Source organism: Bufo gargarizans, chromosome 4 (genome assembly GCF_014858855.1).
Source record: "Bufo gargarizans isolate SCDJY-AF-19 chromosome 4, ASM1485885v1, whole genome shotgun sequence".
Classification (NCBI taxonomy): domain Eukaryota; kingdom Metazoa; phylum Chordata; class Amphibia; order Anura; family Bufonidae; genus Bufo; species Bufo gargarizans.
In genome coordinates this window covers 41,937,686-41,955,668 of record NC_058083.1, presented here as the reverse complement: position 1 = coordinate 41,955,668, position 17,983 = coordinate 41,937,686, and the positions used below count along the sequence as shown (strand labels likewise).

Here is a 17,983-nt window from a genome sequence, read left to right as displayed (position 1 = left end):
TTTTTTCAGTATGCGCACACGTTAAACAGGGGATATAGCGCAGATAATGTCTCTGTCCGCAGCGTCTATGGAAAAGGTACACTGGATGTCACAGATATTTTTAGTATGCGCACACGTTAAACAGGAGATGTAGCGCAGATAATGTCGCTGTCCGCAGCGTCTATGGAAAAAGTACACTGGATGTCACAGATATTTTTAGTATGCGCACACGTTAAACAGGAGATGTAGCGCAGATAATGTCGCTGTCCGCAGCGTCTATGGAAAAAGTACACTGGATGTCACAGATATTTTTAGGATGCGCAAACGTTATACAGGAGATGTAGTGCAGGTAATGTCACTGTCCGCAGCGGACACCATTCACAGTTCCTCACAATCTACCCGTCTAAATGTGCCGCCGATCACAACAAGCAAAAAGCTCCTTCATCAGGTGATCCTGTCGTTCATGCAGGCACATAAATGATCGTTTCTGGGCAGCAGATTGTGCAGTTCAAACAGCGATCAGCTGCCCAAAGACAGTGCAGCTCTATGAGGGGGAGTGATCGTAATAGCGATCCTCCGTTCTCATACTGTGGAGGTGACCGCTGCATGTAACCGCGTGGTCTCCTTCAATAAACGAGCAGCTGAATGTCAGGAGGGAACGCTTCCTTCCCAACAATCGGCTTTAGCTTGCCCCATGTAAACCCGCCTTAATTCTGTACCTACAAAGCGGGCTTAAAATCTCAAAAGAAAAAAAAAGAAAAAAAACCTTACTAGGATGAATAAAGAGTTAGTGAATTAGAGGCTGGTAACGCAGAGCAGTTTTGTGAAACCCCCTAGAAGCTTGGAGGTTAATAAACCACTCTCTTATCTATTTTAATGTTATCAAATTCCAAGGGAAAGAGCTCAGGGCTGGGAGTTTGCTTTCTCAACTTCCATATGTTGCCACTCAGGAGCAAGCAGACCCCAGCACCGTGTGAATATTTGTCCCCGCAGTCAAAGGTATTGTGCACTTTGTCTTTTCTTTTCTGTATGAAAATGGTTATTGTGGTTGTTTTTGAAAAATTATGCCGGGCAAACAATGACAAGCAGCCATTTTACGGGGAGGAGGTAAAATTATAAAAAAATATATATATTATAAAAATAATAATATAAATAAGACAAACGAATATGAAAGAAAAGAAATAGTACCAGTAAAGCATTTCTAAAGCTGTGATAAAACATTTACAAAAATAGTCTTAAATTATATAAAAATATCTAAGAAAACATTAACAAAAAAAGCCTCTTCGAACTCTCAGAGGTGAATTTCTAGATCAAACATGTTACTATGAAATAGTATTATCATGATTAATTATATATGTGTTGAAAAGTCATTTCAATTGTGCTTCTCCTGTTTTTTTTTCTCATGTGAACAAGAAAAAAAATGAAAAAATCGTTTTAAAAAAATTACTATTTCTTCTTGAAATTGATATTTTTAAAAGTAATCAGCTATTGAAGAAATCTTGAGATTGGTTAGAATTGTTTGGTTCTGCTAGGTTTTTTTTGTTCATTTTTTTTATAAATGTCATAAATTATATTATTATACATTTGTATACAATGTAAGTACAGGATTCAAAATATAGACTTAATTATATTACATTAATATACTCAATGAATTTAATGTTTTAATTGAAGAAAATTTTTCAGGAAAAAAATATACATAGAGTTTTCTGCTTCAACAAAGAACAAAGGATACAGTAACGAAAGATAAAACTAATACTAAAGAATTTGAAGACTGCATTAGAACAAAAGAGAATATAATAGTATTAAAAAACGTAACTGTCAATCAATAACAACAAAATAATAATAATTAAGTGTAATGGTATAATAATAATATGCTAATGTATTAGTATAATATAATAGTAACCATAATAGTCTAATAATATAATGACTATACAATAAATTATTATAACAAGAACAATAACATCATAAATAATAATTAAATGTAATGGTATAATAATTTAATGCTAATGTATTAGTCTAATATAAAAATGACAATAATAAAAATATAATAGTATAATAATAATATAATGATAACATAATAATTTAATATAAAATGAACAATAGCTGTATAAAATTATAATAATATGGTAATGATGATGATGATGACAATATAATAATATCATTACTATGGTTTTTGAGTATTTCATATTCCCACTGTATGATTATTTTCATATAACCATGTAATATTATTTAGTCAGCATTATTTCAAATGTTTAATGTGAAGAAAAAAATTTTAATTGTAATTTTACTTTTAATTACTTATGATACATTACCAACTCATATATTTTAAAACATACTGTCACATTTCTTTCCAAAATTCCAAAATGTGGTAACTTTTTGCAGAGAAAGGGCATAAAAAATGTATTATAATATTAGAAAATAATAATTAATGAATGGTAGTTTGAATCAGAAGTGTTTATTAGCTCACAACTGTAGAGTACAGAACAAATAAGAGATAATGCAGATATCGGGACCTGTTAAGTTACCGTTAAGGAAAGTTCAGGTGTCCTTCACCCTTCCATGTATCTCTGGTTCAATATTTGTGAACTGACAAGCTCCACCAGGGGAGGATCCTTGACATTCAAGTAAAATTTCCTTTAGCATGAGAAGTTTTTGGTGGATTTTTTATTGAATGGGATACAATTGGTTGCATAAAATTGATATGAGACGTGATCCTTGTAGACCTTAGATGAAGTCATCAGACGAAGTGTAGCAGCACAACGGAAAAAAAGATAAATACCGTTCCTTTATGTGGTGGTGCCAGCCGTGTTTGAAGCCAGTCCAAAGCTCCCCCAAACATGAATAAACTTGTAAATAAACCGCAGCACTCTCTTGTCTTCAATATCCAAAGGTTTATTCCCCAATACAGTGCGATGTTTCGACCTGTGTGGTCTTTCTCAAGCAACAGGTTGGATATTGAAGACAAGAGAGTGCTGCGGTTTCTTTACAAGTTTATCCATCAGACGTTCCGACCACTGGAAAATATTTCATCTAAAAGATCTTACCATCTACATGCTACATAAAAATAAAGGGAACTCAAATAGTTGTGGCTTTAGTTTATGTTGGAAGAGACAAAAAAATCTTCACAGTTGAAAAACTAAATAGTGTCAAAGATCAATCATTATGGTCGCAAATAAAAAATTAATCCAATCAACACATCCCATGGAGGCAGACCATCCATGTGACTGTTATGGAGTCCTTGAAGAGAGGGCGTCCAATCCAGCCCCATTTATTTTGTCACAGGGGGGGGGGGAAGAACCGGTTCAGGACTCAGAAGGGTTTTCCAAAATCTGGCGTCATAAGGAGGAGCCCATTTTGATAACTGTTAGCATAAGAAAGTACAAGATTATGTTTTTGGAACACACTAAAATATATATTTAGGTGAAATTTCTGCATATTCTTGGTCAAAATCGGCAGAGAAATCTGCCTCGACAAATCCACATTAAATTATACAGATTTGTTGAATATTTGCCATTGTGGATTTTCCTGTGAAGAAAAAAGGTTTAAAATCATTTGCCAATTTTGCTGTGTATTTATTGGGTTTTAACTTTCCCATTAAAGCCAATAGGGAAAATCCACAAAAAAAGTGGATACATAAATTTCAAAATGTTGTACATTTTTTTTACAATCTCATCTGTGTTACTGCTACAAATGTCATACCATGTGGATGTACGCTTAAGGTGGATTTACATGGGCAGACGAGCAGCAGGTTCTTGGGAAGGAAGCGCTGCTTCCCGACAGATGGCTGCTTGTTAAGTGGAGGTGAAGTGCTGCATTTACATACAGTGATCTCCTCCACAGTATCAGGACGAGGGATTGCTATTGCGATACACCTGCATTGTTTCTGGGCAGCATATCACTGTTTAGACCAGAAAAGATCATTTTTGTGCCTACACTACCGATCGTCGGCGGCACATTTAGACGGGCAGATTGTCGGGAACGAGCGTTTGCAGGAACGTTCTTTCCCTACAATCTGCCAGATTACCTGCCCTTCTAAGTCCACCTTTAAAATAACCGACTCACTCAGCTTGTATGCTAATGGAGGGGGGGGTAACTAACAACTGAACAACTATCTATGGCGACAATAGGTTAAATGCCATTTAGACATAACAGTTTTGGCATAATAGCAGTAAGCAATGAATTCTGACTGAAACATGAATTATTACACCACATATTACATAATGCTACTAATATGTGCTACAGCTACATCATATCAGCAGGGCCAAAGGACAGAGATACAAAGAAGCCGCACTATAGTATTCATTTTCTGAAAGTGGACCTCTTGGCCTTTACTTTGGGATGCGTTTTCCTTCTCCCCACCCTTCTCGTTGGGATCCCTGCCCATTTTTGATAAAGAAAAAGGAAGGGAAAATTGAGATAAAATACACTTAAGTTAATAAGCCGTATCTGTGTGTAGGGACAGTTTTACACTAAGCATGCTGATGATGTGAACTGATCTTTGGGCAAGCCTAAGGCTGGGTTCACACCTGAGCGTTTTACAGCGCGTACGATCGCGCTGTAAAACGCCCGACGCCCCAAGAAGTACATAAGCTTCTTTGGGGTGTCTTGTCGCGCGTTCCCGTACATAGACTTCAGCGGGAACGCGTGACAATAGGTGTTCGCTTGTCTCTGTATGCGCGATTGCAAACGCCCGTACAATCGCGCATACAGAGGGCTCCATCGCGAACGCTCAGGTGTGAACCCAGCGTAAAGGTGCATTTGGAAACACCAATAATTGTCAGATTATCGGGAACGTCTGTTGCTGCAAACGGTTGTTCCCGATCATCTGGCCGTCTAAATGTGCCGCTGTTCATTGGGTGGTCCTGTTGCTCATGCAGGCACCACCAATCATGGCTTCTGAGCAGCAGATCTTGCTGTCTAAACATTGATCTGCTACTCGAAGCCATGATTCTGTATGAGGACCAGGGATCGCTATAGTCATGTAGCTTGTCATGTGTAAACAACTAGGTCAGAGCAACTCTAAAATGGCTGGTTTTGTGAGGATATTCCCTATTAATAGTGATTAGTACCTACCAAAAGGGGTCCAAGAAAGTACAACCAGAAACCAGTGAACGGGGGCGTCTAAGCTTTACTGAACCTTCCATTGCCTTGCTATGAAACATCTACTTAAAATATGCATAGTATCTGATCTTAAAATAACAGGAAGCTCACACTTTTTAGACTTTTGACCTCTAGAGAGAAGGCAAACCACAAGGCCAAAAAAACTGGTTAAACGCCATCTGCAACCAACATTCTTAATTGAAAACACCAGGGATGGAACTATAGTGGGCACTATTATCTCGTTCACAGGAAACCATGGCTGAAGAAGACTGCAACTCTTCTCAGACTTGGTGGTTGTCCTGATTAAATGTAAAGAGAGTGGTAAGTCACTGCTTAGGGATCATGCATCACCATGGGGTCTTTCTGTTCGACCGATAAGACAGGGGTCATTATTGTGCCCCATCTAAAGTAATTTTCGCCCCTTAGATAGCCTTTGAGACTCATTCAGCTGATATTTCACAAGATGCTACATCATTATATTTGACCCAGAGGCCTTTGCTTTTCACAACCTAACCCAGGAGAAGTAGTGTCCTATCAACCTATGTTAGACATTCAACCAGAGGCAAATCTGGAGAGAAGGCTCAGCAACAAAAAACAGGGTATCAATGGGGACCATACACATTAGATGAACTTTGGGACCAATCTCGGTGGGACCAACTGACCATTTATGCATAGAGGATCTCCTGACTACCTTTGGCTGGGTTTACATCTGCGTTGTGGCTCTAGCACTATAATCCGGTCACTGTATCCAGTGTACATGCCGGCTTTAAGCCAGACAAAAAATGTTACACACAAAAATTAGTATCCAGCCAAAAGTTGGAAAGTGTCTGGATTACCCCCGGATCCCATTACAGTGAATGAGGATCCGGCTGTGCCGGACACGGTGAACTCTGACAGTCTGCTCCTCCACCTGAGCAGACTGCCGGAGTTCACAGAGCAGATGTGAACCCAGGCTAAATGGCAGTTGTCAGTGGAAAGAAGGATTGGGCATGTTGGATGTCAACAAAGAGATCCGGTGTTCTCATGAAGATAATCCACTTTCAGAGGTGTCTGGCAGTGCCGTATTCCCCTCTTCCTATTTAGAGCGAGCTCAGACTTGGCCAAACTCAGCATGCATGTGTATGGGATGGTGCAACTGTTGGCCAAATGTTCATCCATCTAAGGTGTAGGGGCAGTTTTAGACACAGGGTTGCAGGAAATCCTAGCTATGATTAAGAACCAAACATATTATTACTATAGTGGTATGAAATGTCCTCTGTCTGTCAATATTGTCCATGTCCCAAGTGAAGAATCACCATCTACATCCTAGCAATTGAGATGAACCACTTTAAAACCACTTAAGATGACTGAAACCACAACTAACATAAAACCCTACAACATATTTCCCTGAAATCCAGCTGTAAACCTCTGTCAGATGGAGATTATGACTTAGTATGGTCTGGGAAGAGTAAGGGAGGAAGACCCAAGACAAAAAATCCTCCTCCAAGCAGATGAGTAATATCTCCTCATTCATCGGTGAGCGCTTAACGACTCTGCTTCATCTCTCAAATCATTCATAATGGTTTTATGTGTAAATAAAAGCGTCATGAGCAGCCAGGATTGGGTACAATTACCCTTTGCATGTTTTATTTGTACTTAAAGTGTCTTAAGGAGATTATTGAAGAGTTAACAAGTAATACGTCAAGTCTTACAGCAGCAAATCCCTTAACCTGCCCTTCACCTAAACAGAGAGTTCATCACAGTTGCAAGCAGTGCAGATACACAGAACAGCCTTGTATATTCTACTACGACTCTTATTTCAGTAGTAGAAATAAGTGCCCCCCTACTCGTAAAAGGTGACTTGTTAAAATAAATGCCTCCCCTATACCAACATTAGTTACTTCTTAAAGGGGATGTCCAGGAGTTAAAAAATAAAAGAAAGGAAACACCCTGAACGATTCCCCATTGCTCCTGGAGATGCCTGCTCAGCTAGTCACTGGCAGCCATGGTCACCCACCTCAGCCAATGATTGGTGGAGCTAACCTGATGAGACCAGACCTAGAAGCAGAGACCAGTGGGACAACCCCTTTGAGTCTTCTGTGTCTTCATTTGCTGTGCATGTAGTGTTCTCTGTTACCTGCTATTTCAGACTAGAGAGAGGCTGATTGGAGCCTCCTCCAATAGGTGCGATGATGTCATCAGAGTGGGCTGACCTGCTGTAAGAACGCCACCTAGGCCTTGATACCCAGCAGTTGCTGTAGGCCACCGCATTTACATATATGTGTGGGTGATATGAAATGGGTGGCCGACCAGATGGTTTCTGAAGCTGAACCAACAGCTTACAAGGGGTTGTTCTGAGGAGCGAGTATTTCATATTTCACCAACTTGCAGTTTATGTTTTTTTTTTTACTTTTTCTGGATCAACACTATTGGGCAGTAGGACAAACCATCTTCTACGGAAGAAGTCTATGCTTCACTGATAACCAGTTTTCGCATTTTCAAACACTTTCCAAAATCCAAAACTTGATTATTTTTTACATACCTGTATGAGGACTTTTTGATGGACGTTATATTTTTAATACTACCATTATATAGTATGACAACACCAAATGTATATAGGTATTTTTTTTTATATTTTACTACTTTTACAAAATAAAATAAAACTTTAGTAAAATACAACAGATAAATGAGTGCTTGTTTTTTGTACATGTGACTTTTTGATCTCTTTTTTAATATTTCTGTATTGCTGTGTATTGTGCCTGCAGCATCATTCTACTACACCCTGCCACTGATGGTAGGCCAAGAGGCCTTTACAAGGCTGCCATGACAACCCCTCAGATGAGGGGGCCGGTTCAGTGACAAAAGCATAGTTACCAACAGTCCCAAGTTTACAGGGACTATCCCTAATTTTCAAAGACATTCCCTGCAAATTCGGGCTGAAAATGGGTGGGACTTATGCATGTTTGGGAGCGGCCTCTATTGGTCCCTAATTTGCGGTAACCAATTACAGCACAGCTTTTATTTTCAGAAAGCACTACAATAAATCTGTGTTGTGATTGGTTTCTATGGCTGCCCATGGCAACCAATCACTATGCTTCTTTCATATTCCAAGAACACAATAGGAAATGATAGCTGAGCTGTGATTGGTTGCTATGGCTTCCCATAGCAACCCATCACAAGACAGCTTTCATTTGCCAAAAGCACTGCGATTGGTTGCTATAGGCAACAAAAACAATCATCTTTTTGGACAGTTTCTATAATTGTACCCCAATGTTTCCATCCTGTCTTCTTTTTTGGGCCTGCAGAGCATTGCTCTGTCTCCATCCTTCTTGGCGCTCGTCTCCATCCTCTCTTTGTTTTAGCTGGATTTTTCCATAATAACATCCAGGTTAGGGGAACATCATAATGGTCACTTTACTCTGCTTGCGGAGACTTGTCTGCCATGCTCTGGGGGGAGGGGGAGTCGTGGATCTTCTTGGAGAGATCTAGCTGATGTCGGCGGTTTTACTGGCAATGCCTACTTGGGATAAATATGCAAATTAGCTTGTCTCCGGAAAAAATGAAAACCCATCCTTTTAAGGCCTCATGCACACGACCGTTGTTGTGTTCCGTTCCGCAAAATGGGGTTCCGTTGTTCCGTGATCCGTTTCCGTTTTTGTTTCCGTGTGTCTTCCTTTATTTTTGGAGGATCACCAGACATGAAGGAAAGTAAAAAAAAGTCTAAGTCAAGTTTGCCATGCAAATGACAGGAAAAAAACGGAAGCGGATGACAATCTTGTGTGCCTCTGCGGTTTTTTTTTACGGTCCAATTGACTCGAATGGGTCCGCAAACCGTTTTCCGTGAAAAAAATAGGACAGGTTATATTTTTTGGACGGACTGGAACCACGGATCACGGACGCGGATGACAAACGGTGCATTAGCCGAGTTTTAAACGGACCTATTGAAAGTCAATGGGTCCGCAGAAAATCACAAAAAAACGGAACAATGGACACAGAATGAAACAACGGTCGTGTGCATGAGGCCTTAGGCTTCTTTCACACGACCGTATGACTTTTTCAGTGTTTTGCGGGCCGTTTTTCACTGATCCGTTGTTCCGTTTTTGTTTTTTTCATTGTGTTTCCGTTTCTGTTTCGTTTTTCCGTTCCGTTTTTCCGTATGGCATATACACTATACAGTAATTACATAGAAAAAATTGGGCTGGGCATAACATTTTCAATAGATGGTTCCGCAAAAACGGAACGGATACAGAAGACATATGGATGCATTTCTGTATGTGTTTTTTTTTGCGGACCCATTGACTTGAATGAAGCCACGGAACGTGATTTGCGGGCAATAATAGGACATGTTCTATCTTTCAACGAAACGGAAATGCGGAAACGGAATGCATTAAACGGGAAAAAAAATGGTCGTGTGCATGAGCCCTTATTCCTTTCTGCCTATAGATGGCACTAGAAAGACCGTTTTCATCCTTAAAGGGGTTGCCCAAGTATTTTTAGAGGGATTTTTCTGGGACCCAGCACCTTTCACTAAGCCACCTTAGTGGCACAGAACACACCTGTGGAAGAAAGTTTGTAATATACATATCGTTCCGAAGTTGCGTGGATCGGCCTTTCGGGAACCCGGTCATGTGACTCTCCTCTTCTGAACATCTTGCATCCGTCAATGTGATGTCCTTTACCAGGTTTCTGGCCTGGACTATACAAGGGATGTCACTTCCATTGTGGATGGGGCCAGAACTATTTCCTCTCTGGCGCATGCGTAAACTGCTGAATCAATCTCATCTGCGCATGTGTCAGGGAGAGGAATGGTTCCAGCCCCGTCATCTTCTACATCAAAGTTCAGACTCATTAGTCCCTTCATCAGAGCTTGACGTTTTTGGGCCCCAATGCGATATCAAAAACAGGGCCCCACCTGCCATGCCCCATTTATTATACTGGTGTCTTCTCATGCGGTAGAGGGGCTTTTGGGTCTGGGTTCAGCTGCTACTTCTTTTCTTCTTATCAGGGACAGACATAGACAGTAGAGGGGCCCCTGTGCACGAATAGCAGGTGGGCCCCATGTTGTTTCAGCTAACTTAGAAAAAGTGAGGGGCTCATCATAGTGCTTATTACTTTGTCCCAGGGACGCAGTGGGAACTTAAAGTGGCCCTGGAAAAAAAACGAAAAGTGGCTCCATGTTGTAGATGGGTCCAAATTAACAGAAGGCGGGGCAACACAAGTAGAAGGGGTCAACAATACCATAGGGCAAACTACCATCCCAGCAGAACCAAATGCCACAGTGTAGCACAATATACTGCCCCAAAAGCTGTCCCTCTGGGGTGGCCATCAATAGCTACCATCTTCTGTCCTCCTCCTCCAGTTGGGGGCTTAGGACGTAAGGCGTGGGTCGCAGCAGTTGAATTCAGGAGGACATGTGCGGTTGACGGCCGGGTACTTGAGTACCTGAGTCTCACAGCGTTATTTACTGCTAAGAGCTCATTATGAACCTGGTCGGCTGCAGTGAGGAGAACTTGGGGGCCCCCTGGGGCATCGGCCCACCGGGAAATTTCTCTGTAGGGTCCCTGCTTTGACCCTCTAGTAGATCCTTCATCTGATGGATCAGTTAGGGTTCATGCACACGGCCGTAGTTTTGGTTCCCATCCAATCCGCATTTTTTGTGGATAAGATGTGGACCCATTCATCTTAATTGGGGCCACAAAACATGTGGACAGAACACCCGTTCCGTGGCCCCACAAAACAATTGAACATGTCCTATTCTTGTCTGTTTTGTGGACAAGGATAGGACATTTCTGCAGGAGGGGAAAAAAAATTGCGGCAGGTTCTCGGCCAGGATCTGTGATTTGCGAACCACAAAAATTGATAGGGTCATGTGCAGGAACCCTAAATCAGTCATTCTGAGCAAAGGGAACCTTGCTGCCCTTTTTTTTTTATTGCAGTTTGGGCCCCTTTCCTATAGGACTCCTGTGCAGCTGTACAGGTTGCACTGAAGGCATGTTCACCCATACCTCCTATAGCTGCAAAAACACTTCATTTAAAGGGGTTATCCCCAAAAAATGTATCAGAGATCATATAGTACATAATAATTTCTTTCTAACAAAGCTAGAACCGTCCCTGTACCTCAAATAGATCCAGAGATCTATGACACCAAGTGTTCTGCTACATTTATTTCAGGCTGGCAGCTCGTTGGGGTGTGTCCTTTCTGCTGCAGCTCTTTCCCTGTAACTGTCACAGCTTCTAACAGAAGATATAGCTGGTGGCAGCTGAAGATTTAAACTGAGCGCGTGCAACCAGTTCAGTGATTTGGACGGATAAATAAGGAAAAGAACAAACAGCAGGTAGCGCTATACCGATACATTTTTTTGATTAGCTTAGTGGCTATATAAAATTTTTACTGACATGCAATTACAAAAGAATTCAGATCCAGGTGCTGGTTTGAAAAATTTAAAATATTTCTCATGGCACAACCCCCTTTAAGAAGTTCTTGAGGTCTCACTTCGGTTGACTGACTGGCCACACGACATCTTTGGACCCGTGTTGATCCGGTGAAGACAAGCCTACAGTTTACTAGCAGGGATGTCAAACTCGTGGCCCTCCAGCTGTTGCAAAACTACAACTCCCATCATGCCTGGGCATACTACGGCTATCAGGGAATGCTGGGAGTTGTAGTTTTGAAACAGCTGGAGGGCCATGAGTTTGACATCCATGGTTTACAGGGTCAATGTACAGAGTGTGAAATCTTGTTATTAAAGGGGCAAAGATTTGCAACTTTCTAATTTATTTTGTCTTTCCGTTGCAGAGATCTCTGCTTGCTGTCGGTGAATGGCAATGTCATGTTCGCACTCAAACTTGTACACATGTAATACGCATCTGAGCTGAGGGTTTGCTTCAACTGTATCCAATCTAAACAATCCTGAACAGGCAGGGCTCTAGGGCTTGTGCAGTTTATCTGCGCCGACACACTGTAACAAACTCTCAGGAGAGGAGAGGGATGTGCGCAGCTGACAGAGGATTGTCTGCACTGCACGGGCCTCCGCTTTGAGGTGCAGCGGGGCTGCGTACGTTTCAGCCTTTGGATGTAAGCAAGCAGAGGTCTGGAAATTGGTGAGCAACTAAAGCATCGGAGGAAGTTGCAGATCTTTGCGTTCTACGTTTTTATTATTACAGTGATTTCCCGGCTCCTTAGAATAAATAGGCCACAAATATGAGATTGGGAGGGGGGGGCCTCTTGGCACGCTGCTGGTCAGCTGGTTAAAGGGGCGGCAGTGCTCCAGTGTGCGCCGTATCCCTTTTATTATGGCGTGCTGCTCTGTACTTTTAGTGGCGCTTTGCCTGATCTTACAGCTCACCTCAGGGGCTTCACAGCGGTGTGTTCAGGTGATAGGTGTATATGTCACATACACCTATATGTTTCATGGCTGTACATGGATGTCTATGTCCTGAGAAGCAATGTACACAATACATACGTAGGTATCTAGGTGTAGAGGAAAGCCACCAGTGTCCTCTTCTCCCCAGGACCTACCTTCTCAAAGTCGCTGCAGGGACCCCCATATTCAATCATCTGGTAGCATCTTGCTGCTGTGTGAGCAGGTAATATATGGAAGTATCCGTACGGTGGGCCCCCAATATAGATTTTACTGGTGGGCCCTAGGAACCCCAGTCCGACACTGCGCTCTGAGAAGCAATGCAGACAATGCACACAATACATATGTTTCCTGGATGCACACAATACGTATTTATCATGGCTGTACATGGATCTTACATGGTGTATATGTCCTTCCTGAGATGAAATACACACACATGTGTCATGGCTGTACATGGAGGTCACATGGATGTATATGTCCTGAGAAGGGGTGCACACAGTACACATATGTGTCATGGCTGTACATGAGATGTACATGGATGTATATGTCCTGAGAAGGAGGGCACACAGTACACATATGTGTCATGGCTGTACATGGAGGTCACATGTATGTACATGTCCTGAGAAGGAGGGCACACAGTACACATATGTGTCATGGCTGTACATGAGATGTACATGTATGTATATGTCCTGAGAAGGAGGGCACACAGTACACATATATGTCATGGCTGTACATGAGATGTACATGGATGTATATGTCCTGAGAAGGAGGGCACACAGTACACATATGTGTCATGGCTGTACATGGATGTCACATGTATGTATATGTCCTGAGAAGGAGTGCACACAGTACACATGTGTCATGGCTGTACGTGGATGTGACATGTATGTATATGTCCTGAGAAGGAGGGCACACAGTACACATATGTGTCATGGCTGTACATGGATGTCACATGTATGTATATGTCCTGAGAAGGAGTGCACACAGTACACATGTGTCATGGCTGTACATGGATGTCACATGTATGTATATGTCCTGAGAAGGAGGGCACACAGTACACACATGTGTCATGGCTGTACGTGGATGTGACATGGATGTATATGTCCTGAGAAGGAGGGCACACAGTACACACATGTGTCATGGCTGTACGTGGATGTGACATGGATGTATATGTCCTGAGAAGGAGGGCACACAGTACACATATGTGTCATGGCTGTACGTGGATGTGACATGGATGTATATGTCCTGAGAAGGAGGGCACACAGTACACACATGTGTCATGGCTGTACGTGGATGTGACATGTATGTATATGTCCTGAGAAGGAGGGCACACAGTACACACATGCGTCATGGCTGTACGTGGAGGTCACATGTATGTACATGTCCTGAGAAGGGGTGCACACAGTACACATATGTGTCATGGCTGTACGTGGATGTGACATGGATGTATATGTCCTGAGAAGAAGGGCACACAGTACACACATGCGTCATGGCTGTACGTGGAGGTCACATGTATGTACATGTCCTGAGAAGGGGTGCACACAGTACACATATGTGTCATGGCTGTACGTGGATGTGACATGGATGTATATGTCCTGAGAAGGAGGGCACACAGTACACACATGTGTCATGGCTGTACGTGGATGTGACATGTATGTATATGTCCTGAGAAGGAGGGCACACAGTACACACATGTGTCATGGCTGTACATGAGATGTACATGGATGTATATGTCCTGAGAAGGAGGGCACACAGTACACACATGTGTCATGGCTGTACGTGGATGTACATGTATGTATATGTCCTGAGGAGGAGGGCACACAGTACACACATGTGTCATGGCTGTAGGTGGATGTGACATGTATGTATATGTCCTGAGAAGGAGGGCACACAGTACACACATGTGTCATGGCTGTACGTGGATGTGACATGTATGTATATGTCCTGAGAAGGAGGGCACACAGTACACACATGTGTCATGGCTGTACGTGGATGTGACATGTATGTATATGTCCTGAGAAGGAGGGCACACAGTACACACATGCGTCATGGCTGTACGTGGAGGTCACATGTATGTACATGTCCTGAGAAGGGGTGCACACAGTACACACATGTGTCATGGCTGTACGTGGATGTGACATGTATGTATATGTCCTGAGAAGGAGGGCACACAGTACACACATGCGTCATGGCTGTACATGGAGGTCACATGTATGTACATGTCCTGAGAAGGAGGGCACACAGTACACACATGTGTCATGGCTGTACATGAGATGTACATGTATGTATATGTCCTGAGAAGAGGTGCACACAGTACACACATGTGTCATGGCTGTACGTGGAGGTGACATGTATGTATATGTCCTGAGAAGGAGGGCACACAGTACACACATGTGTCATGGCTGTACGTGGATGTGACATGTATGTATATGTCCTGAGAAGGAGGGCACACAGTACACACATGTGTCATGGCTGTACATGGAGGTCACATGTATGTATATGTCCTGAGAAGAAGGGGTGCACACAGTACACACATGTGTCATGGCTGTACGTGGATGTGACGCGGATGCATATGTCCTGTACACAATGCATGGCCGGCCGGTGTCTGGAGATGGAGGTTTGGCAGGCGGAGGATCTGATTAGCGGCCTCTGCTCTCTATCTGCAGGAACTGTAAACCTCCAGGCGTCAGTCTGAGGCCGGGATATTCAGCCCAAACGTGTCACCCTGATGAAAAGAAACAGACTAACGAGCTTTTAATTACTGGAAAACGCCTACAAGTCACCAAACACTTCCATGAGGCACCTGTGTGTCCACAGCCCAGGGCTGACTCATTCCACACAGCCCCGGGCTGCTGGCGAACTACACGTCCCAGCAGAGCCTGCCCACCAGAGACAGCGATGCAGCAGATAGGGCTCACAGACCGTGGTGGAACTACAAGCCCCAGCAGACTCTGGCATCGAGCGGAAGCATTTACCAGATGTATGTCTCGGCGCACAGACTGTTGTGGGACTACTACTTCCAGCAGATCATGGCAGCTATAGGCCACAATTCAGACATGGAGCCGATACAGGCCACTTATTCTCCGAGCGCGTAGGAACTACAGATCCCAGCAGATCCTGACAGCTTTAGGGCTCCTTTACATGTGCATATGAAAATATGGATCAGATTCGGATCGTCGTTTTACGTTTTGTTTCATTTTGCTCTAAATGATCCGTTTTTTGTTCCTTTATTTTGTTAAAGGGGTTTTTAAGTTTTTTTTTTCTTTTATCTGAATTTTCCTGAAATATGGATGTAAATCTGTCAGTACAGAAAATATGTTTTTATGTTCAACCCATTGGCTTCTATAGGCTATACACGGCGCCAAGATGGATCCATAGGAACGTGCGGTGCATTAAAAAAACGTGAGTATTAGGGCTCATGCACATGAACGTATTTTCTTTCTGTGTCTGTTCCATTTTTTTTTTTTTGCGTACCATATGCGGAACTATTCATTTAAATGGATCCGCAAAAAACGTTGCTCTGTGATGTGGACCAAACAGTCTATGGGTCCGTGAAAATCGCGGACACAACATGGATGGCATCCGTTTTTCACTGACCACTGATAGAAGGTGCTTTGTAAATTAATTTTCAGCTGGGCAGTGTCCATGGAATACGGATGACACATGGAGGGCAAAAAACGGACACGTGGACCAAAAACGGATCCAAACAGACGTATTTTTCTACGGACGCCGAACGAACACGGAAAAGTGAAAGGGGCCTTAAAAACAGAAATGTGAATACAACCATTATAATTTAAAAAAAATACAGAGACGGAATTAACACGGGCTTCTGTCATGAGCCCTGCGGCGTCCCCTTTGTGGGTGGAGTCACGCGTTACGTTTTGCGGAGACTTTTTGGCATTTTTTGACTGTGTTTTTGTAGGTCAGATGTTACTTGAACGTCTATAGCAAATTATTGGAAATTGAACATACACAGGCCGATCGGGGGAGCACTGCGGCCTCTTCCTCGGCCTGTGACATCACATCAGTAATGTGGCCTTTGTGCAGCTCAGTCCCATTCGAGTGGATAGGACTGAGATGCAATACCAAGCACGGCCACTACACAATGCACGGCGCTGTGCTCGGGGACTGCAGAAATCCATGTGCCAAGCGTGGATGGAACTGATTATCAGTCACTGCCTGTGAATACAGCCCAAATCTGCATCAAAGCAAGACTGGGGGCCGCCCTAGACCTTAGTAAACATACCCTGGGGCCCTGCGGTGCCTCAACATGCCTCTCAGTCCGTCCAGAGAATTTATCTATACTGGACGCTGGATTATGGTGGTCTCCTCCCCTCATCTGCTGATACTATGGGGGATCGAGCAAGTGTCCCCACCAAGAGAATTCGCCAGGACCCAATATTCAGCCCCTGTATACCTCAATGTACCTCATTCTAAAGCCTCTAAATTCACTATTCTACCTAAATATCCGATATACCCCCATATCCAGCCTATGTGCACCCCCGTGTATCATCAGCCCTCATTCTGCCTCAACATACCTCATTACCTAACCCTTGTACACCTCAATAAGCAGCCAACGTTTACCCCAATATCATAATATAGCCCCAGTATACCTCCATATACCTCATTATAGACCCTCAGTATACCTCCATATACCTCATTATAGACCCTCAGTATACCTCCATATACCTCATTATAAAGACCCAGTATACCTCCATATACCTCATTTATATACCCTCAGTATACCTCCATGTACCTCATTATATACCCTCAGTATACCTCCATATACCTCATTATATACCCTCAGTATACTTCCATATACCTCATTTATATAGCCTCAGTATACCTCCATATACCTCATTATATACCCTCAGTATACCTCCATATACCTCATTATATACCCTGGGTATACCTCCATGTACCTCATTATATACCCTCAGTATACCTCCATATACCTCATTATATAGCCCCAATATACCTCCATGTACCTCATTATATACCCTCAGTATACCTCCATATACCTCATTATATACCCTCAGTATACCTCCATATACCTCATTATATACCCTCAGTATACCTCCATATACCTCATTTATATAGCCTCAGTATACCTCCATATACCTCATTATATACCCTCAGTATACCTCCATATACCTTATTATATAGCCTCAGTATACCTCCATGTACCTCATTATATACCCTCAGTATACCTCCATATACCTCATTATATAGCCCCAATATACCTCCATGTACCTCATTATATACCCTCAGTATACCTCCATATACCTCATTATATACCCTCAGTATACCTCCATATATCACATTATATACCCTCAGTATACCTCCATACATCACATTATATACCCTCAGTATACCTCCATATATCACATTATATACCCTCAGTATACCTCCATATATCACATTATATACCCTCAGTATACCTCCATATATCACATTATATACCCTCAGTATACCTCCATACATCACATTATATACCCTCAGTATACCTCCATATACCTCATTATATACCCTCAGTATACCTCCATATATCACATTATATACCC

General features: G+C 42.6%; 1 protein-coding gene across 1 annotated transcript in view; it reads left to right on the top strand.

The window, feature by feature from the left end:
• The first annotated feature begins 846 nt into the window (after positions 1-846).
• Positions 847-17,983, top strand: part of GATA4 (GATA binding protein 4) — a 73,643-nt gene continuing 56,506 nt past the window's right edge. The window contains exon 1 of the mRNA XM_044292164.1: positions 847-978. The gene's annotated coding sequence lies outside the window, so the exon portion shown is untranslated. The remainder of the gene's footprint in view (positions 979-17,983) is intronic.